At 51.5% G+C, this 23,313-nt stretch overlaps 1 protein-coding gene across 2 annotated transcripts in view; it reads left to right on the forward strand.

The window, feature by feature from the left end:
• The window catches only part of tenm3 (teneurin transmembrane protein 3), a 303,357-nt gene that overhangs the window by 197,354 nt on the left and 82,690 nt on the right, over nucleotides 1-23,313 (forward strand). The window contains exon 1 of one of the 2 annotated variants that reach the window (XM_048996055.1): nucleotides 10,303-10,634. The exons of the other annotated variant lie outside the window; for it this stretch is intronic. The gene's annotated coding sequence lies outside the window, so the exon portion shown is untranslated. Of the gene's footprint in view, nucleotides 1-10,302; nucleotides 10,635-23,313 lie in introns of those variants that run through there. 2 annotated transcript variants of the gene reach the window in all.

Raw genomic sequence — 23,313 nt, forward strand, 5'->3', positions numbered from 1 at the left:
GTTACGGAACGGGCCCCCTGCATACATTACCCGTGTTCTCCAGTTCCTCCTGGGTGTCATTACCGGGTGGAAAAAAGACAGTGTTCCCATCAGAGCTCCAGTAGGGATGCGTACGGAAAAGTCTCGTGGCGGGACTCGGAGCCGAGGAGACGGAGTGACCTTTCCAGTGCCAAGTATGCGTCAGCAGTGATGATCCAGTGCTTCTCCGTGATCTCAGCCCCCCGTGTGAAGTCTCCTGGATACAGCTGGTGGGTGTTTTATGCTCTACCGTTACACCCGCCATGCCGATGGTGAGGGATTTGCACTGAGCCGCTGTGCTGTGAGCGCTTCGTCCTCACTGGGGGATGGGGGGGGATGACAGTGGCTGACATCGCAGCACAGGGCGATGATGAGGCTGTGCAAGCTGCCTTGGTAAGACAGGCACCCAGTGGCTCGTTTCACTGCCCGGCGCCGCACTTAACACACCTGGCCCCGAATTGCTGTCCCAGGCCAGATTGAAGCAGTGGGGCCCATTTCGCTGCTCTGCATGGAGCTGCAGCACTGGATCCTGTATCACTGCCCACACTGGGCTGAACACAGTGGGACTTGTATCGCTGCTGTGCATGGAGCTGAACGCAGTGGGGCCCATATTGCTACCCTGTGCCAAGCTGAACGCAGTGGAGCCCGTATCATTGGCCCATGCCAGGCTGAACGCAGTGGGGCCCATATCACTGCCCCACATCCAGCTCAGTGTGGTGGGCTGAACACGACAGACCACTGAGAGTGGAGAATCCATGAAGACTCTGGCGCTATAACGTTGCGGAACCCCTCCCTGGCTTTTAAGCAAAGTGGCGGAGATTTTTGTTATCCACACTGGGCGTACACCACACAGAAACACGCAGTGAGAGACTTGCCCCCCCCCCCCGCATCCCCAGTCCTCCCCTGAATATCTGCATTCCTTTTTTATCAGGGCCTATGGCCCCCCCACTCCACCCCACCATCTGAGGTGTGGGGGGCCCCATACAACTTACGGACCATCCCCATCTCTGGCCCTCATGTTGTTGAAGTGACATTCTGGTACTTTGAGCAGGTTCTGATGCAGGTACTATTACTCTGTGCAGGTTCCGGTGTCCTGAGCAGGTACTATTACTCTATGCAGGTTCTGGTGTCCTGATGCATGTACTATTACTCTATGCAGGTTCTGGTGTCCTGAGCAGGTACTATTACTCTATGCAGGTTCTGGTGTCCTGATGCAGGTACTATTACTCTGTGCAGGTTCTGGTGTCCTGAGCAGGTACTATTACTCTATGCAGGTTCTGGTGTCCTGAGCAGGTACTATTACTCTATGCAGGTTCTGGTGTCCTGATGCAGGTACTATTACTCTGTGCAGGTTCTGGTGTCCTGATGCAGGTACTATTACTCTATGCAGGTTCTGGTACTTCGGTGCTGTGTGGTCTGCCCGCCTGCTCCCTTAATGGACACACCCCCCACTGCTGACTTCGGGTGGCTTTGCAGGGGGGTGGGGGGGAGGCGCAGGGAGAGGCGGCGCAGATGCCGCACCATCGGGCTGGCGGGCCGGGCTCCCGCTCGCAGATGGGCTGGGGGCCGCGGTTACTCATGTGCATGTGTTCGTTTAGAGCGAGGCTCCTGGTGGCACCCTCACCCCCCCAAACAGGCCGCCTGCGCTCCCCCCCTGCATGATCTTCGTTTGTTTACCTTATTAAGGCCAGACGGTGGCCCGGCAGATGGGCCAGTGAACCTGGTCCCGGCCGCAGTGCCCACCCTCACGTGCCTGAGCGATGCTGAACCGTCCATCTGCGCCAGCGGCAGGCACTCATGCTTGTTTTTTATATTTACTTTTAAATATTCATTTATTCCTCTTTAGCTTTTCATCTTCTGCTCCAGTGTTGCCGTTACTGCTTCAACTGGAGGGATTTAGCCGGAGTGAGTTTTCTCTTGGGTACAACAGCATTGTCCCTCTAGAGGACTGGGCCCAGATCCTACCGCTGCCATAACGCAGAATCGCTGGTAAGAAGGACTGATGGACACATGCAGAGAAGTAGGGTCCGCGGCAGTTTTGGCGGATGGGGGAGACTTCACACAGATGGGGGGGATTGGGCGGGTGGGGGACAGAGGTGCTAACCTTTCTGGCATGTTGGCATTTTGGGAAGGGGGGCACATCTGAGGTGAGGTCTGAGGTGACATCACAGGCCAGACCCAGAGCCAGGCGAACAGCCAGGAAGTGAGAAGCTCTGTGAGGAGGAAACGTGGAGTGTGACAGCATCATATTCCCTCTTCCTGTTGGGCACAGGCCAGAGGGAAAGGCATTAACCACTCTGGTGCCTGCAGTCCATCTCTGGTGCAGAAGCACTCAGTTTCCAGTCTGAGCGTGTGCATGTGCACGTGCGTGTGTGCCTGCATGCAGTTATTACATCACCATGCATACGCATGGTCTAGCAGGTCTGCCAGCCATCTCTCAAAGTGACGCTGAACAGGCCCCCTCGTCAGCACACATGTTTCACTTTAAATGCAGAAAGACATGACATTAAAATAAACAAACACACTCAGAGCTGGATACATGTTTTTATTATTATTATCATCATCATCATTGTTATTGTTACAGTCATCCCTCCTGTTCTTCCTTCTCTGCATCTGTCTCTCTCCATTTAAGGATATGAAAGTCGTCCCACTTGTAGATTGTTTTCTGACTTTTGCTGTAGTTCAGTGGTGGTGCAGTGAGACTGACGCGAGGCCGGCAGGTTGGGGAACCTCTGTGCATTTGTGTGTTTATCCTGTTTGCTTGCACTCTCCCGTCTCACTCTTCTCATGTGACAACTGAGTAGGATTTGGAAAAGGGAAACAAATTGTCTTCCATCTGAAATTCAGTTAGAAATGGCAGTAATAATAACAGGCTTCACAGTAACTGTAAATCAGCTTTCTGCTGGTATCCACTGGTGGTCTTCAGACATCTAACCCAGTCAGGCTGTTTTGTTTTAAGTTTCTTTAGCATCCTTTAGTGGCCCATTTCTCAGAAAGCTTCTGTAATTCCATTAGTGTCTGAAAAGGGAAATGTGACTCTCATGCGACTCTCACAGTTTGCTCAACTGCTGAAGAAGCGGGACAGGGAAATGTGACTCTTCTACTGTAGAAGCAGGACAGGGAAATGTGACTCTTCTACTGTAGAAGCAGGACAGGGAAATGTGACTCTTCTACTGTAGAAGCAGGACAGGGAAATGTGACTCTTCTACTGTAGAAGCAGGACATGGAAATGTGACTCTCCTGCAACTCTAACTCTCATGGCTAGCTCATCTCAGCTTCAGGACAGGGAAATGCATCTCTCCTGTGACTCTCCTGGCTAGCTCATCTCAATTTCAGGACAAGGAAAAGAGTCTCTCCTGTGACTCTCCTGGCTAGCTCATCTCAGCTTCAGGTCAGGGAAAAGAGTGTCTCCTGAGACTGTCATGGCTAGCTCAACTCAGCCTAAGGACAGGGAAATGCGACTCTCCTGCGACTCTCAAGTATAGCTCATCTCAGCTTCAGGAGAGGCACATGCGACTCTCATGGCTAGCTCCTCTCAGCATCAGGACAGGGAAATACAACTCTCCTGTGAGTCTCACAGCTTGCTCATCTCAGCTTCAGAACAGGGAAATGTGTCTCTCCTGCGACTCACAGCTCGCTCATCTTGTTTAGCTTCAGGACACGATAGCGAGACTCTCACAGCTAGCTTATTTGGCTTTGGATTGCCGAGTGCGATATTATCTCTTCGAAGGGCGACTCCTGCCAATACAGAGGTTATCCTTTTAACGCCTTTTAGCGTCAAGGACTGGTTTTATCTGCTGTTGAGAATCGTGCATCGCTTGTTGCCTCTTAGCTGTCACTCAGACGCCATTTGGGGGCCGTCTCTGACTCAAACACACACAGGCACGGGCACGCAAAACACACACACACACACTAAAATACACCCTCCCGCATCTGCACAGGGCCCCACATTTTACAAGGCAAAGCAGGCATCTGTCAGGAGCTTCCTCCGCCTTTGTCAGAAGGAAGAATAGATCCAGGTGTATGTCTCTGCGGACAGCAGCACAGAAGACAGGATGCAGGCACATCTACCTGCGTCCTCATTCGGGGCTTTCCTCTTGTCAGGGCTCCTGGTCTCTGCAAGATGAGTCACAAACATAATTAACGCATCATTAATGCATGATGGCAGCTTCCGGTACATTCTCAAAGTGCTGCCAAGCCGGGCAGCTGGAGATGCGCACCAAACAGGTCATGTTTTTCTCTTCCCGGCAATCGAATTCACGGCCCTCGAGAGGGAGCAAAGACTCCCCACTACATGGACGGCTCGGGGCTGCCGTGGGGACGCCGTCAGGGGGACGTCATTTCTTGCTGCCCGCACAGCCAGAGAATCACTCCCCATCCAGCAGTGAGAAGGCAGACGCAGGGTCGCAAGGTCTGCTCCCACAAGAGCCATTTGTCGATGTACAAGACACTGAAAATGATCCCCAGCTGTAAATTGGGTGAGACTCTGCACCTTATATCAGCCGTGTGGAACTAAAGCAAATGATGAGTGTAACAGACGATAATGCGCCGGGGGTCTTTGTGGCTGGGTTGCTGGGCTGTGACAGGGACAGGCAGGGCTGTCATTCTGCACCCCTTCAGCTGCCCCTGCCCCAGGTCTGGTCCTGGTTCTGTCTGTCAAAGACGGCTGTCCGTGAGAGATGTGTCCCCCCCTTCCCCCCGACGTCCTCATGCATACACACAACCACACACACACACTAAGCAATGATTAGCCCCAATCAGCGCTTTGATTTCTTGATCAATCAGTGGAACAGTTAGCCGGCAGTGTGACGTGCCGGGCCTCGATCTCCCAGCATGGCCAGCACATCAATTGCACCCTGCGGAGACACAGGCGAAACCTTGGGAGTGATCCTGGTCACTTCCTGCTAATCTGAAATGTAAAACATTTGGCTGACTTTAAGACAGAGGCTGTCAAATCACTCATCCTCTGGGGGCTGTGGGGGTCCCTCGCCAAGTAGCCTGACTGTGCCATTAAACAACAGAGGACTGCCAGACTGCTTGGACGTATTGTTGTGGGTTCAAATCCCAGGGAGGAGGCCGCAGCTCCTGAGTATAGCGAGCACATACAGTAGTATCCTCAGGAAGTGTGTGAACGTGTCACTCTGTATTAAAGAGTGAATTTAAGCTCAGTGATTCACCTCCATCCAAAGGGCTCAGGTCTCTGTAATCAGATTGTGTCACATTCTAGAGAATGTGGTGTTTCTTAAGCGCCTCTAAGGCGGTTTCTCTTTTTTTGATTTCCCGCTGACTCCGCTCGCCAGTTCGTGCCCTGGGGATGGGGCTGTGTCGAGGAGGGTCGCGGTGTTACTCATCCGCACTCTCTAATGGGCTTTTAATTGACCGTCTCGCACGCTTTCTGGAGCTTGCACATTGGCTGCTCGCGTCCCGAGAAGGAATAACAATTATTGGTGTGGCAGATGGCAAGCAGATTGTCATCTTCTCGAGTTTTAGCTGCATGTGGGAAGTCGTGAGAATTTTCTGGAAATTTCTCTTCTAAATACAAGTATTGAATTAATAATCAATAGCAGTATGTGTGTATTTAGGTGTATTTAGGCATATTTAAATTCATGTGGATTTTCCGGTGTATCCATGCATGCATCTTCAGACTTCATTGACTGCTGATAGTTACCTGGATTTGTGGTGGTTCCTGATCAGTGCCCCATGTTTGCTCTGTTGCTGATTAGCTTGGGCCCCCAGACCTGCAGGCTGCCTCATGCTCCTCCGGTAGCAATTGGAAGGCCCCTCTGACCTGATTCCAGCAAGGACCCCCCCATCCGCGCCTCTGCTGAGCCCCCGCCATATTTGAACGCCCTCAGACATTAAATTCAGATCTCTCTCTGGGTGGAAATCGTTATGACAGGGTGGAGGGTCTCCCGCCATCATGTGACTCCATGCAGAGCGGAGTGAGGGGGCCCGGCCTCAGCAGTCTCAGTCTTTGTCCCCTAAAAGATCTCTTGTTCCCCTCTGCAGCCCCCCGCCTCTGCTGCTGGTTCTGGGCGCCACTTGGCTTGGTTGCCCCCTGGGGGGCTCCCAGCATCCCTCAGAATGGAGGGTCTCTCCCTGGGAAAAGGCAGCTTAAAGCCCAATGCAGAGATGACCCTGTAGTGTCAGATAGCAGCTGGGGGATATATGGTGCCCCCCACCTCCCCCATCACCTGAGAGCTAAGCGTTCCTTCAACATAAACATCTCCTCCTGTGAACGTCACCTTGTGTAAACACAGGCGTCCATTAGACATGCGTAGTTTACAGAGGAGTCCTGGGTCGGACACCCCCCTGCCTGGCCCAGCCCACCCGGAGGGTAACAGCGCGGACGATTTTAAAACAAAACCCTTTATTTAAAACCCCCCCAGTGCCCGATGCACAGAGCCCCGGGAACATGCTGGGGTTTCTTTTGTCTTCTTTTGCTCCCCATGAGCTCCTTATGGTACCCGACTGGTGCGCGGAGAAATGAGGCTCCAGTCATGGGGAGGCCGTCTTTTCGCCAATGTGGGGGCACAGTGTGCCTGATCGGGAAAATAGATCGACTGTGCCGGGTCGCCTCTCTTTCCTGGTTATTCCCCAGGCTGATCTCCCCTCCCCCCCCAATTATAATCTCGCGGACGGGGGCGCCAAACGAGCCCATCTCTCTGCGACTGCAGAGGTATTTCTGTAAACATTACATCAGCGGGTCGCCCGGAGAGATGGGGCCATTAAACCTCTCTATAAATCCAGGCTTGTATGACGGACGCCGGGCGTGTGAGAGTGCGCGCTTTGAGCAGATTCATGTTGGGGGAGGGGGGGGGGGCTGGGGTGGGCACTGGGGGCCCACAAACCCTGGACCACGTGCTGCGTTTGGAGTTGCCAGGCTTGGAGAGCTTTGCCACATGGTTACAGAAACAACCATTTGCAAAGAAGCAGGGCTCACATGTCGGACCAGGCAGCGCGCTGAGAACACGGGGGACGAGGCGCCCCCTGCTGACTGTGCGTCGGCAGCGGCGTGTCCCTGTGTGCCAGACCATTCCAGGATGTCCCCAGCAGCTCCTCCTCGGATCTTCAGCCGCCACGGCACACCCCCGGGCCCCTCTCACCTGGCTGGTGACACACCAACCTGCTAATTCATAGTGATTAGAGATTCTCCGTGGCATCAGACATGGCAGATTACTTCTCCATAAACACCTGAGATCTGGCTGAGATGCAAGCCGCCTCCCATCCCCCCCGTTTACCAGTAATGACGTCCTCCTTTGGCTTGATGGTGATTGACTGCTACTTTCTGATGGTTAAATCATTGAGTTGAGGATGTTGGGATAACACGTCTGCACTAGCCACCTCCTGGTCATTGGATGCATATATTTTTGTACTGAATATGAAACCTGGGCCGTGAGAACACATGCTTCTGTTCGTTTGGAGAGGAAATTAATTCTGCTTCTCTGTGACGCTCTGACTCCTGCTCCTGCTCTCGCTGAATGTGCCACATATCTGTGCTCTTGGATCTCTGACAGCTGCCAGTTGACTCATGGAAGTTGGACAGGCTCTTACGTTTTAGCGTTTTCACTTTAGCGTTACACAGTTTTCAAATTCAGGATTTGATTGATGTTTCGCTGTATCAAAGTCGATTTGTCATGTTAATTCTCTGGCCATTTCCTGAATGAATCGATACACACATTACGCTTTACTGGACGTCTCTTGAATAATTTGATGGCTTCATTGTTGTTTAAAGTTGATGGAGCTTTCATTGTTTAAAGGTGAATTATTGTCCCGAAAACCGTGTGGAATTACCGTGGTCAGAGTTCTTGCCTGTGTCGAGTCGCCTCTCATAGTCAAAATCTGGGTCTGTTTTGTCTCACCGTTTGTTTGCTGGACAGTTAAATGCATGATAAAAACAGGTAAAAGGCCATTGAAGGCTGAGTGTAAAGTCCGTGTCCAACGGGCTGTTACGATACGAGCTGGCAGGGAACATTTCACATTCTGAACAAACCGCAATAGGAGACGTTTTGGAAAAGACCGCAGTCTGGCATAGTCACCCGATACATTCTGAAACTCTGTAGTTCAACTGTGTCGCTCTCCACCACCCCGAGTAGAACAAGGGCGTCAGTCTGACTTGATGCAACCAGCATCAAGCTCTAAAGCTGACTGCACTTTGCTCTCTGACCAGCAGGTGGCAGTACAGGGGGAGAAGGCGGGGCCTGAAATTCCGGAACGAGGCAGTCTCCCCCTGCTCCTCCGCAGCGCAGATCAGGTGGTAGCTATGTAAGCGTGCACATAGCCGGCATGGCGCGCGATGATGGCACAACACCATGGCAGTTCCCTCGGCGTCCCTCTCACTGTCTGCTTGGCACGGAAGTCCCCCCCCCCCGCCCCCCAGGGAGAGGTGTGGACAGATGGCGCATCCAATTAATTAAACATGGAAAAGTACATAATACACCTGTTAAGTGCTACATTCTGGGAGGGTGTTGTTAGAAGCGGATCGGAGTTACGCCACCTGGGTGGGTAGCCTCCACGCGGGACGAGTGCGGCCACAGATTCCAGCACGGGAGAACCAACCCGCTCAGAGCCAGTCGGGGGCACGCCGCCTTTGTTTCATTACTTGTTTGTTTGCTTGTTTTATTGTTGCCATTTTCCCATCATCCTTGGGAAAGGCCTCGAGGAGCATTAGTGAATGGCCTCTGAACGGTGACGGAAGTGTAGCCAGGAGGGACTCTGAATCGGCACGCCGTGGCCATGAAGGTCACCGCGCATCGGCTCCGTACACCATTGTGCACCTCTGGTGTCTATGCTTATTCTGCTCTAGTCGATCCCGTTCGCGCCATCTCTGTGCTCCTCTCGTAATGTCTGCTCGTGGCTGCGAAGGAAACAGCAGCGGGTCACCGGCCTGTTAAATTCCGCAGGAAAATGGAGCAGCGGACTAACTCCCCAAAGATGGCCCTGTCTGCCATGCCCCCCCCACTCCCCCCCCCCAGTGGCATTTCTCCACCTTATCTGGCTGTTCTTCATTTATCTGTCGTAGGCGTCCCTCCCCCATCTTCGCATCCATCTCTGGCCCCCGCTCCATGTGCTTTTATCGGGGGGGAGCGATAGCATACGCTGCCTGGGTTTGATTTAGGCAGCTGCTCCCAGGAGTCAGATAGACCATAAAGGGGACGCCTTCGTGGTCTGGCGAAAGAAGATGACCGTAGGAGCCGTTTTACTTACCAAAGGAGCCGAAGAATTATAATGAGAATCGGTATTTTGTTGCTTGGGTCGGACGGAAAGTCCGGAAGCAGGCGAGATGGCTCGCCGGACAGAGGCCGCGGTGTGGAATGCGGTTCATCGCTGATATCGCTGACAAGAAATGGCCGACCTTCCTCATGCATTCATTTGCTGTGCTTTTAACCTGGCTGCTAGTCAGGACAATTCTCCATGAAGCATAATTGTGTTTTTTTTTTTGGATATTTATTGTTTTAATGAATAATCAGACTTTTCCAGTCGTTGTAAAATTTCTGCATGACGGTACTGATTTTATATGTAAATCAGTGTGTTTGAGATTAAGATTTTATCTGAAAGTGAGTGTAGCCAAATGGTGTGCATGTGTGTGCGTGCGCGCGCGTGTGTGTGTGTGTGTGTGTGTGTGTGTGTGTGTGTGCTTGTGCGTGCGCATGTGTGTGTGTGTGTGTGTGTGCTTGTGCGTGCGCATGTGTGTGTGTGTGTGCGTGTGTGTGCATGCGTGTGTGTGTGTGTGTGTGCTTGTGCGTGCGCATGTGTGTGTGTGTGTGTGTGTGTGTGTGTGTGTGTGTGTGTGTGTGTGTGTGCGTGCATGTTCTCGGTTCTGCCTGGAAACGGACCACGCAGGAGTAGAACTCAGAACTGCGGGGAACATGGCTGTAAGCTGACACCTGTGTAACCGGAGGCCCAGCCCCCCACTCCCCGGCGTCCTGGGGTGAGCTAATGTGAAGGTGAGCTTTTGTTACCCCGTGAACCAGCTGCCTCTAGGCGCTGTTTGGGGTTGGGGGCAGGAGGGGGCTGGGGGTGAAAGGGGAAGAGGGGCAGGCGGCTCCGGCGGGGGTGGGAAGGAGAGTTAAGCGGCTGGGGGCGTGTTTCAAAGACAAACACAAAGATCCTCAATGGTTAAATGGAGGCAGGACCCACCTCCCCCCAACCCCCCCCTCCAACGTCCCTCCCCTGCTGGGTGTAAACAGAGCAAGGCTCAGCCTATCAGGCGAGCTGCCGCTCGCCGCCGTGCGAGGATCCGTGTGAGGCTGGGCGAAGCACGGCAGAGTGGCTACAGCTCGCCAGCGCTCACTTAGGAGGGAGAGATCGCTCTTCACCCCACCCGAGGCACAAGGCGGTGCTCCCCCCCCCCACTTTGACCTTCCAGTCCTGCCCCCCGGGGGTGTGGGGGATGAAACGGGCCCCCGGCGGGCGGCGTGTGAAGTCCCATCGGAGGCTGGCAGCGGCGGCGGCGACTGGGTCGTGGTCCCCTGCGGCGCGCGTCCGCAACTCGCTGTGTGCGTGAGGAGAGCTGCAAGCGTCTTTCCAGCGGCTTGGAGCCTCAGCGGCTTCCAGCACAAGAGCAGCCCGTCTCCCTTTAACCCTTTGAGGAGCAGCGCCCAGATCTGGCCCAGGTAAAACTCCCCGGGGTCCAAATACCGCCGGCTCGTCACCCGGGAAAAAAGCAGGAGAAAAAGGCAAACGCCTGCCTGCAGAAATGCCAGCACAGACCCGACTTCATTCACGTGAAGCGTCGCACACGGCGAGCCGTTGTCATGGCAAATGAGCGATTGGCGGATGACAGATGGTCTGGCAGTGGCTGCATGTTGCAAGTTGCATGCATGTAATTTAAAAGTAACAAAAATGAGAAACACATTGAGTCACTGAGATGTCGCAGGAAATCGATGGTCCGAATCATCTCGCAGGGTCGAATGCAGTCGGAATATCTCGCTGCAAATCGCAACGTGGGGGCGAATATGTGCCCAAATGTCTTTGAACAAAATGGAATTTTTTTTGCATGCATTTCTTAATTAGCAAAAAACATGTTGGTCATATAAAAATGAAGTGATAATAATTATTGATTATAAAAGTAGCCTTTGACACAATAAAGAGGCGTAATGGCTTTGCTGTTGGGGTTTTGGAGATGGTGGGTTAGTCAGACGGAGGGATCTTCAGGATCCAGGCTCTCGCACGACTGCAGACGATGTCAGGCACTAGTGAGTAGGAGCAGGCTGATAATGGGAACCCTGTGTATCGCATTACCCGCAAATCAGCCGCTTCCCAAACGGAAATATCAAGTCCTTCTTTTCATAGTTTGTTAAACGCTTTTGTTTGTTTCCTCGTCAGAACAATTTGGTGTCGTCAGATTTTTTTTCTTTGTACGGGATTCAGAGTGTCAAATACCTTTTTTTTATTTGAATAATTAGCATTTAAATCTTATGTAATGAATTTAGAATTATATTCGTTTGCACATGTGTGTATCTATAATATTAATACAGCCTGAACAATATATACATTATATATACAATAGATGCGTGCGTGCATATTTATGTATGTGTATGTGCAATGGCGTAGGTACAGAGTTTGGGAGACACAACCACAAAAGTCTGTGTATTGGGGGGGTTAATGAAGCCCAATTAAATATTGAGGGAACACCCCCCCCCCCCCCGTGTCTGTGTGAGTGTATGTGTGTGTGTGTGTGTGTGTACACTTATATAAATAAATACCACATAAATGTCTTCTCACACACACATATATAACAGATATAAGTGTGTATGTATATATAAGCTGAAATGCTTATTGTTGCTGGCGAGCTGGCCCGGACCCCCCCAGCCCTGTGACCCTGATCGGGATAACCAATCGGAAGATGGCTGCATGGATGAATGGGTGTTTATTTTTATGGAAGAATTTGAAATATGTTTGTACAGTATTAATATAATATAATAATAATATTCAACATAACAATGTGTGGGGGCCTTACAAAGCAGAGCAGAAGTTTGAGTAGTCCGTTAGGTATTTACTCAGTACTGGTATTTATGCAGGTCAGCATCAGCGTGTCGGATCATTACCCCAGACGTCTTCGGCGGAGCCAAACGGCTGCGGCTGTCGACGCATGCAGTGAGATGCGTGGCCCAGCTCCACCGCCCATCTCTAAAAGCCCCTTCTGATTTATAGCACCCCCCCCCCTCCATTTTTTGCTGTTTTACCCCACTCACTCCCACCCCGAATGCCCTCACACAAATATCAGCTTGGGGGAGACCAAGATAATGGCCCAGGATGCGTCTGAGAGGGGGTGAGAGGCACACAAAAGGGGATGTCAGTGGGATATCGCCTAGCAACCGAACCCTGTAGACGGTGACATACATGCCGGTCGATCCTATGTGAGTCGCTGTCCAGGACTGGGGCTGTCGTGGAAAATTTGGGGGAAGTTTTTCAGTTTCACTTAACATCAGGCATTATGGAATGGCAGTCTGAATTGTGTACCTGTGCAAGTTGGTATCCTTATTAATTAGAATAATTTATTATAATGATAGGCCCGTCATCTTTGCCGCAGTGATGGCATTTCCTGTTCCTTTCTTTACAAACAGGCCTCCTCGGTTGCTGTAAGTGTGAGCGCCTCCTAGAGGAGCAGTGAACACCAGCACGTCAGGTCATACTTTTGTTTCCATCAACGTGAGAATCGATCAGTTCCGCTGGCCCTGTCGGTTTGGGCCGCGGTGCTGTGAGCGCCGAGAGTCCGTTACGCAACGCGCGTCCACTGTAAATCCCGCCGGAGCTCCGTGGGAATCTACATGAAAGAGGATGGAAAGCTTGGAAGTTCTGCTGATCCGCGAGGCCTCCACAGACTGGGGGGGGGGCAGATGCGGCGGGGGGGGGGGGGGGTCCGTTTTCTGTCGCCGATTAAAGTTAATATCTACTCTGAATCTCATTTTGTTTCTCTCTTCATTATTTATGCGCATACTAAACGAAGCTGCTTGTCCTTTAGGAAGGAGCAAGACGGTGAGGAATTCGTTATTTAAATAAACTCAGAATAAAGGTCTGCCGGCACTTCTGCAGGTGGAAGCTCGCAGCGAGCAGGTCCTGCGATCCGGCACAGCGCTGAGGGCCTCGTGCTCACTTTCGGACGGGACCAGGTCTGCCGGCACGGCCTGGGTGTGCGTCGCCGGTCAGGCCTGTGTGTAGCACGTACGCACCGTAACACACTCGCCGGCAGCGGCAGCGATACGCTGTAGCAGAGTGTGGGTGGGTGTTCTTATGCCAGTCGTCGCAGGCTCAGCCCTCCGATAACCCTCTGAATGGCATCTTTCTTGGTCCTGGTCATGGCGGTTTACTGCCGTTGTAAATCGGGGGCCATAAGAGGAATTTTTTTCCGTATATAAAATCGAATGGAAAATATGAAGACCTTTTGCGTTATATATAAGGAATATAAAGAATTATGTTGGTTGTATTTCTAAGACTAATGAACATGTTAGATCTGTATATATATGTGTGTATTAAATCAGGAACTAGTGTGTCATTTTAATGTTACTTGTGAAATGCCAAATTCTAAAATCAAGCTATAAAAAAAACTATAAACCATTAAAAAAAATTGCAGTCGACCAGCTTAATGAAGGGCTTTTATTTTAAAAATGCATTTGTCGTTATTTCATTAACTGTGGATGTATTTTAAACAATGGAAGATTAATTATGTAGGCGATTTTATAGAAGTATGGAAATTATTTTTTTCTAGTCATTGTTGCAACTGAATCGGAGCAAAAGCCCAATAAATAAATCATAGATAATTGTTTTAATAACTTTTAATTTAGAATTTTTATTTTTATTTAATATTTTAATATTTAAAAATATTTTGCTTCTCTGTAGCTTATTTATAATTTTATTTAAATTTTATGTATTTTATTTGTTTAATTTGTTTTAATTTATTTTACTTATTCGTTTTTTATACCAGTCCCGTTTTCCAGTCAATGCGTAACATAAAATACAGTTTGTTTTATATTAATAGTTACTTGATGTCATAATTCCTGACTGCCCAGGAGTCCATGTTTAAAGTAATTATGAATTAATTAGTTCTGTGCAGCTTATTTCCGAGCAGCCTATGAAGCAGGCAGCTGTACGCTGTACGCCTCCTGTCCCGCACCGCGGTCTTAGCTGCTCACTGGTTTTCTCTTCGTTCTGGGTGTTCATTACGTCCATGATTTTAATCATTTTCATGACGCTCAGGGCCTCACCCTCTTCTCTAACTTACCGCACTTTCGGTTTATTTATTTTTCGGCTGGCCTGCTCTCCTCGTGCCTCATGGAGGGTCACCCTGCCGCCCCCCCGCCCCGGAGACGCTGACGGACTGACCGTCTCAGTGGCGTGCCGGCTTGGAGAGTAATGGCTGCGTTCGACTGGGCGGGCTGGGGAGAAGCGGAACCGATCCATCACACGAGGATAAGCCGGTGGCTCACGGCGGCCCGTCCAGTACACCAGCCCGCATAAATATGTGTGAGCCGCGGCCTTTTGTCTGTAGACATAAATCCTGGGCAGGAGCATCGGTCCGTCCCGCTCGACGTTAAGCCCGTGTGATTTACAGTGAGGTGGCACTCGCTCGCCCCGCCCATGACTGCGGGCTAAGCCCATAAAACCTGGGCCACTTGTTTACAGGGAGCCTGGGCTCCATGCTGCTCTTAGCGAAAAAACAAGCCGTTTTTCCTGCTCTTAAGTGGGGAAGCTCACTGCTGGCCGTGGGATCTCCCCCTTAGATCTGTCTGTCTATCCATGTGTCTGTGAGTAAAGCTACAGTGGATCCTCACCGCGCCACTCCCCCAAATGATGGGAAGAATTTATAGGTAAAAGCAGGAGGTGGGCGAGGGACACTTGAGGGCCACATGGCCCTGTCCCCCTGTCCCGCTGTGGGCGCAGGTCGGGATGGGCTCGGGGGGCTCTGGGTTAGATTATTCTGATTTCAGTGATGTCCATCAGTGTTTCTGAGCAGCCAGTAGCGACGGTAAATAATTTATAGAGGTGAGCGTAGTCATTTCTGCAAAGCAGGGAAGGGCGTCTGGCTTGACGACGCAGATAGTCTGAGCCGCGAGGCTGAGCCCAGGACCCAGGGCAGCGCCGAGTGGCCCCAAAGCAGTCTTGGACCCAGGAAAGCGCTTCTGATCGTGCAGCACATCAGGACACCATCATTCCTGAGCCCATTCTTGCAGGAGCCCCCCCATGTCAACCGGGGACTGGAAGAATAGACCCCAGCCATCCGTATGCGCATTGCTGTCAGCGGGTGAGGAGCAATGCATTGTGGGAATGACAGCCACTTTAAAGAATCACACCCACACAGATTTTCGGGGGGTGTAGGTGGGACCTCAGGCAGATGGGGGGTGGGTGGGTCAGCACAGAGCCCATGTTGATGTGGCTATTGTGTTTTTCACACACCACTGACTGTGCGGGGAGGGGGGACTTTAATGTTACTGAAAAAGGGGTTTTACTACAGTATCAAAGCCTCTCCCCATACCACATGGTGGAGATCCCCCCTCCCTCTCAGTCGCAGTGTCCTTTGGAGGTCCCCAGGTCGGGGGGTGTCCCAGTCTCTGCCTGTGTTTCTGATTTATCACCGTTTAGGGGACACGTCCATGTGCCCCCCCCCCCCCTGCCCAATGCCTTTCCTGCTTTTAGTTTGTTGTTATTAGAGGAAGAGGCCACATTCTAATGAGTCCGCGTGTGTCAGCAGCACAAGGCGCCTGCTCAACAAGCTGCTCCTTATTCTCCTCTTAAAAGGCCCGAAGGTGGCTCTTTCATGGGAGCCACTTCTGAGGAACATTCTGGGAAGCGCTGCCGGGGATTTGGGCACATGGGGCTGCTTCTTTACCTTGTTTTAATTAGCGGGAAGTTTGTGCGGCGGAGCCTGAGCGCACAGAGACTGCGGAAAGCGACGGCAACGGCAGGCGAGAGCCGCAGGCCGCCCCGCACGCCCAGCGTGAACCCGGGACGCAGCCCCACGCCGGCCGGCTGAGAACGTTACCCTGGGTTTTATTTAAAGGTGTCCTGAGATGAAGGAGCGATTCCAATGGAGGTGCCACACTCTGGCCATGAGCTGCGAGGGTGTGAGGCGGTTTAGTCTGGATCATTCCCAGTTACATGCCCTCGCAAATGTTCCCTTTATGCCTGGTGCCCATGATTTTAGGAGTTCAATTTGCTGTTTTTACCTTAATCTAGGACTACGCCTTAGGAATCAGACATGGAGGAAACACCCAGCCATTCGGGGGGTGGAGTCTGCCCGCCAAGCAAATGTCAGCAGCTTTTCAGCGCTGCCTGGCGATGGAGCCCCCCCCCTCCCCACCCCCCCCAGGGTGCGCGCTCGCTCTCAGGCTGGCGGATCGATGCCGCAAGACCGATCCTGGATCCCCACGTAACAGAACACAGCACCGTGTTACAGGCCTGGATAATTACACACGCGTCATCTGATACGAGAGCCGCTTTGCCGATTCCCGAAGCGCAGGGGAAGAGCCGGGACCGGGATTAGCGTGTTACAGCGCACATGCGGTGTCGTGTTTTAGGTTGTTAAAGTGAAACACAAGCGGGGGGACAAGTAATCCGTGCCTCATGTTAAAGACAGGGGGGCAGGAAGGAAGAGAGCAGGAGGAGGAGGGTGGAGAAAAGAACACATAGAGGGCTTCCAAAAAGATATTTATGGATATGTCTGCTCAGGAAAAACCTGGGGTAGCTGACCTCACGCAGTAGGAGGCGCTGTTTCAATCAGCTTATTTGTAGTATTATATATGAAATTGAAATCGAAATAACCTGGGCTTTAATGATGAGCGAAGACATGTATGGCATGTCAGCAGTCATGAAGAGGAGAGTGGGGGCTGCAGGTTAGGGGGAGAGAAGGAGCCTCTGCGATTTTGGGGTTATGGGGGTAGGGCACAGCTGGATCTTCAAGAAACACAAAAAATGGAGGGGGGAGAATGAAGCAGACAGCTGTGTCGCTGCCCCGGGCCCGCTCTGGATCAGCGGGAGCCAAACGGCACAGACACCTTACACTGGTGATGGGGGCAGCTGCGGCGAGTGACACCGAGAAGCGTGACGACCCAAGGGTGCTGGTGGCCCCAGCCCCCTTCTCCTCACAGTGGGGGGGTTCCCGTAACCCACCCCACCCGGCCATGCCCGGGTCATGTGTGCCAGTACTCGCCAAATCAAGCACGGTGGTTCCATAGTCGTAGGCCTGCTGTTTGGTATTTTTTCCCAGAATCCTGCACGTTGAGAGCGGAGGGCGGCCCCCGCTGGCCGGTCAGGGGATCGGGCTCAGGTTGCCTCAGACCTGGCAGTAATCAGGCGTCTACATTCACAGTGTTCACCCAACGCGTCCCCGTTAGTCCTGCCTTTCCTCCAAACTCCTGCCCTTAATGCATACTTCCATGTTATTTTCAAGTCAGCAAATTAACTTTCTGAGAGTCACATTTATAATGAGATACTGAAGTGTGTGCTGTAATTTTGCAAGGCTGACACAAAATACATATGGCCCAATAAATAAACACTCCATTAATTTTCATAGACGTCGAGGCAGAATAAAGACGAGGGCGCACAATGCGAGCGGGGGCTGGCCACCGCAATAAAGCGGCATGCAGGCCCTGCGCGTGAGCCGGCTGCGGGGGGCGGGCACTACTGTGTGACGGAGCAGCACTCCGCAGGAACCGCGGGTGACGACCCTGCGGTCCCCAGGATCTGGGGAGGGGGCAGGTCCTGCTTTTAGACGGGTCTGTGATGTGTCTGCTCGGTGGTGGGGTTTTGGGGGGGGTTGGGGCACTTGATTTGAATGTATGAAAAGGCTGGAATCTGGAACAGAAAGGACTTTTCTCGGTTTTTGCAATCTAAGCAAAAAAATTAAGGATGGGGGGGCAAAGCGGGATGAGGGGGAGATCACGCCTCGGGGTGCGTAGCGGCGCTCCGGGACCCTTTGAAGTCAGCCGGAGCTCCTGCGTAAGCGTTCCCACATGCCCCCCTGCCCCACAGGTGACACTGTACTGTGGGGTCCTCGTCCCACCCGATTGGGGGCGCAGTCTGATAAAAGATGGCCCGATGCTGTCCTTTTAGGGCGATAGCCATGGGACGGGGGTGAGTCACAACACCGGAGCAGAGGAATGTGAGATTCGGGTTATTTTTAGTCACATTCTCGCCTTGGCAGAGAGCTGAATGGCCACTGATTAAACTGATAAAAATACATGGAAAAAGGGCCAGTTGACACACAGCCTGCCGACAGCAACCTGCTCCGGGCCGCGTGCAAAGTCGCACAGCTATTCAAATAAGCTGTGGGTATGAAGCTGCTCGCCTTTTATCTCGAGTCGCTTTGCAGCCTTTCCGTTTCACAGAATGCCAGCCAGTCATTTTCTGTGCCCTCTGTATCAGACGTGGCGTGTGCCTGATAGCAGCCACGCCCCCGGCACTCTCCCAATGCCGGTGTCGTGATGAGGGGGGTGTCTGCAGTCAAAGAGGCCCTGCTCTTTTTTGCGGGCCGGAAGGCTGCATTTAATCGAAACCTGGGGGATCCGAACTTTGAATTGGGGTCCTGCTCCTTCCCGTGATGCCCTGCCTTTCCACGTCACTCTGCATACTCGCTGCCACTCATGCTCACGCGTAATCGGCACCGCCAGGACGTTTCTTCGTGTGCCGCCTCCGTGACAGTGATTACCCATGAATCCATATGCCCTTCAGTCCCCAGATGCATTTGAAGGCTTATTATGGGATGGAGAGAAGAGGACGCGTGCCATCACAGAAATGCTGCTTGGGTGATGCACAGTATTTTTAGAAGGTACCTGTTGTCAGACACCAAAAGAGTGCCACCTTTATCCAAACTCAGGGCTGGATTTGGGCCTGGCTGCTGTAATTCTCTGAGCTCCCAAAGGGGGCGCTGCGCTCAGTGGGCGCACACTGCCACACACCTGGCTGGTCAGCAGGAGTTTCACGTCCTTCACGTCACTGGGCATAGCGTAGGGCTGAGTGGATGGAGGTCAGGCTGCCTGTACCTGCCAACAGGGTCCTTATGAGTCTTGAATTGCGTTATGAGATCATACTTGAGGTATGCTCGATGCTCGTTTGTATGTGTCAATCCTCCCCACCACGGCCAGTCTCATTAGCGAGTCGCCGTGTCGTGTTTGCCTTCCTTTGCCGGCGTTTTAATTACCGTCTGTTTCAATACTTCATTTAACACACATTGTCCTACAAAACAACCGATAAGGAACATGGAGATGTGCCACATCTGACAGTGATGCCTAATTACCATTTATTTACGCTTTTTTTGGAATTATAACTTTGACTGTTTGCTTACTGAGAGCTCCTGCCATTCTGCAGGGGGGGGATATGTGAATAAATATATATAACGAAATCCCCAAACGCGCACTGAAATATGCCCTCCCCAAAAACACGCGCCTGTCCTGGCTGTGTAATAAATCATTTGGCTTCACAGAGTGACTCCTCGCTGAGCTGTCACCGTTAACATTCGTAGGAAGCGGAGCCTTCCAGAACACCCCCAATACGTGTAACCTGAGCGTGGTCGGCTCATATCTCAGGAGGGATTCGCTTGCGTTGCTCTAGCGGGGCTCCGTATCTCTTCGATGAAAAGGTCGGGTTTTTGTTTGAGGCTCTAGGCGGACTGGACAGCTTAGCTGGGCCAGTGACGGAGTTACAGCAGTGGTGGAGTGGGCATCGAACCAGATGACATTTCGGGAGAACTGGGATGTTCTGAACCGTCCCATGCACTCTGACCCAGGCAGGGGCCGGGTGCTGCTCTTCTAATTGGACCGAGGAGTCGAGTAGTGATGCTGCCTCTGTCCCATACTGGACCTCCTCTGTAGTGCAGGCAGACAGCGATTACGCTCGTATTTATCAAGGGCGGCAGAGAGGGAGTACACAGATTTGTTTCTTGAATACGTTTAATTGTATTCCGTGGCGGTTTAACCTTGGGAGTATGCTATAGATTATCTCTGGAATGTACCCCTGGTGAGATATATATTTCATACTGAGGTCATCTGGTCTCGATGACAGATATTCGGGTCCACAGATAAAAGGGACCTCTAGTCCATGGGGAGAGGTGTGATCGAAGTGCACTCCTCCTCCTCTATCTCTCACTCTTCCCCACCACAGATGGCCTGGTTGGCCCTGCAAGAGCATGATGAGACAATGGGTGGCGCTGTGATCGAGTGCCTGCTTCAGATCATGGGAGAGATCTTCTGTTGGACCATAGACTGAAGTTGGCTGCATATTTCAGATGAAATCAACAGAATCGATGTTGTTTTGGCAATATGACATGCAATCACTGTAGGGTCCCCGAGGCAAACTTTTTTTGTCTGTTTTGATCACACCCACTGTCCACGTTCAGCTGACATAAATGTGACCGTGGGATTGGTCAGCAGGGCTAATTATGCAGCTACCAACATGCTTGGCACCGCTCTGCACTGCACTTAATCTTGTAAATTAATATTTATATTAGTTTTATTTCTGTAAATAGTAAATGTCCTAAGCGCGTAATGTTTGTTGTGGTATGCATGTGTTTCATTAGCCTGTAACCCTGAGCGTCGTGTACGTTTCGGCGTCCCTCTCTGCGCCGCTGCTAGCATCACGCCGTGGCTGTTAATAAAGAGAGCAACTTCCGTTTTAAAAGAGCTGTCATCTCCTTTATTAAAATGAGTCACGCACTTGCTAGAATACGTTTGTTTGCGCTCTGATTGTGGGTCTGCTGCACCGAAAACACTCCATGCCCTCTAGAGTTGTAGGATGACATAAAACGAATGGAGGAGCCATTTTAAACATGCGACAGATTTTCGCCGGCACCTTTAATTTAGTTTTCTCTGGATGTCCTTTGAAGTATAGGGCCCGCTTACGGCCGACATTGCTCTGGCTAAGTGCAGTAACAGACCTAAACAGACGTAATCCGATGCATATTTGTCGTAAAACAAAACAGCCAAAGAAGCATGATACCCGACGGCAAGGTGATCATGTCCATGTGTGTTTGCAGTAATTGGTGACACTGACAGCATAACTCCCTACTTGGGGAAAGCTGCCACATTCACTGCAAAAGGACCATCCAGGCCTGGATCACATGGATTATTTTTGTTGCGATCCATTAACCCCTGGAATGCAAGCAGAGGGAGCGCAAAGCAAACCGTGGTGACAGAATCCCAGTAAGCGGTCAGAGGAAGAGCGTTAGCGAGCGAGAGTGACCTGTCCCGATTGGCCAGGACAGGAAAAAAAACAGCTTGTTTTTCCCCACTTCCTGAATCCCGAGCTGAGTTGGCCTATCACAGCTCGGAAAAGGATGGGAGATGAAACAAGGAGGGGGAGAAAGGTGAGTCAGGGCAGTAAGTGAGCATCTGTGCTGAAAGAGGAGGAAGTTATCTGATTAAAAAAATACCCCAAAAATCTATCCTGAAAGCAAGATGAGTGCTTCCTGGCCATGAAAGGGATTCATGACCAATAAAGGAAGCACTGTGGAGTCATTGGCAGGGTCGGATTGTCCAGACCCAACATCGTGAAAAACTCCTATAGCCTTACAGAAATGCTGACACACACTTGGACACCATAACATCCCTCAGGTTCTCCCGTAGAGTCCAGAGCAGCACCAAGGGGGCATCTGACCGGTGTCACTGAGGATGGTTTAGGGTCAGTAAGACTAAAACTTTTACATGATTTTCATGAAGTACCTGATTATAAAGAAACCTTTTGTTGATGGCTTTAATATTTTGTTTGTAGCTTTCCCTCCTATTTGTCTGTTCTCTTTTGGTTTTGTCTGTTCTCCTTTAATTTGTAGCTTTCTCTTGTATTTTGTCTATTCTTTTTGGTTTGTCTGTTCTTTTGTTTGTAGCTTTACTTGCTGTTTCATCTATTCTCTTTTTGTTTTGTCTGTTCTCATTTTGTTTGTAGCTTTTTGTTTTGTCTGTTCTCATTTTGTTTGTAGCTTTTTGTTTTGTCTGTTCTCATTTTGTTTGTAGCTTTTTGTTTTGTCTGTTCTGTGTTCATTTAGTCCATTCTCCTTTTGCACTTTTTCTTAGTACTTTAATTAGCTATGACAACTAGAGCTGCGTTCGCGGGTTCTGGGACTGGCTCTCATCATCTGACACCTATGGGGAGGGGGCAGGTGCATCTTCACCTAGCGGGCCTTTGAGAATGTGCCCTCCCTGCCACGTGGTAACCTCCCAGCCCAGCCCCATGGCGGAACAGATGTCTGAGTTCCCATTCCGATGGTACGCGTGTCACGCAGGGGGGCTTGAGTGGCTCCATCATGCAGGCAGCAGGGTCCCCTTCCCTGGTCTCTCCTTTCCTGTCTTTGTTTCCTTTTTACTCCAATTTATTTTTACCTGTTGGCATTGCGGGGAGCATCCACTGCCGGTGGTTGATGGGGGGTGGGGTGTTGATCCATGATTAATGGCCTCCCACACTGCTGCATGGCTCCCCTTGCCGTGCACTTCGCCTCACAGTGAGTGGCTTTCTCTGATTGGTCTCCCTGCACTTGGTGGCGACGTGGAGATGGATGGCCGGCGAGAGCTTGCTGGGGGAGCAGGCAAGGCGGCGATACCTTTTGCAGCCATTATACCTTTGTACTGTGGGGGGGAGGGGTGGGCATAATTATTACATGCCGGCACTCCCCTCTCGTGGGCATGTGCCCCCACGCCCCTCCGGCTGTACGTGGCGGAACGTGGCTGTTTATTTGTGCCTCATCCCACGCTCGCTCCAGAGCGCGTCTAAGTGCCATCCGCACTGCCGATTACCGCCGCCTGCCCGCCAACAGCCGACCCCTTTAATTCTTATTTCTTGCGAGGCTCACTTTGCCCATGGAGGAGGCAGACACTGGTCACAGCACATTAACACTGGATTAAATGAAGGTTCGGTTTGATTTTCAGAGGTGCAGCTCATGTCGTTTCTCTCACACACAGACCCTTTGCAGTTTGTCGCCTGTTCTCCCCGTCAGTGCCGTCGCGGGGGGGGGGGGGGGGGGGCAACGCGTCCTCATTCCCTTGGGGCCACTCCGTGATGGCTCACGTTTCTCAGAAGAGATCATAAAAATACCATCCCATAATACACGACCGCAAAGGATCCTTTATTCATTGACTAAGTAAGTCTCCAAACCGCTTTCAGTCCGGGCTGTAAAACTGAAGAAATACTTTGGGAATTTGTTTTTTTTTTTTTCCTTCCCATTGATTTTTGTGGTGCAGAGAGAGTGAGTGAGAACAGAGATTTTTTAGGGGCAGCTGGGGGGGGGGGGGGGGGCGGGGAGAGATGGGTGTGGGGTTGGGGGGATCGATCCCTTACCGTTTGGAGTGTTAAAAGGTTCTGCTGTATGCGAGG

This window comes from Brienomyrus brachyistius, chromosome 25, assembly GCF_023856365.1.
Source record: "Brienomyrus brachyistius isolate T26 chromosome 25, BBRACH_0.4, whole genome shotgun sequence".
NCBI classification, from domain to species: Eukaryota; Metazoa; Chordata; class Actinopteri; order Osteoglossiformes; family Mormyridae; genus Brienomyrus; species Brienomyrus brachyistius.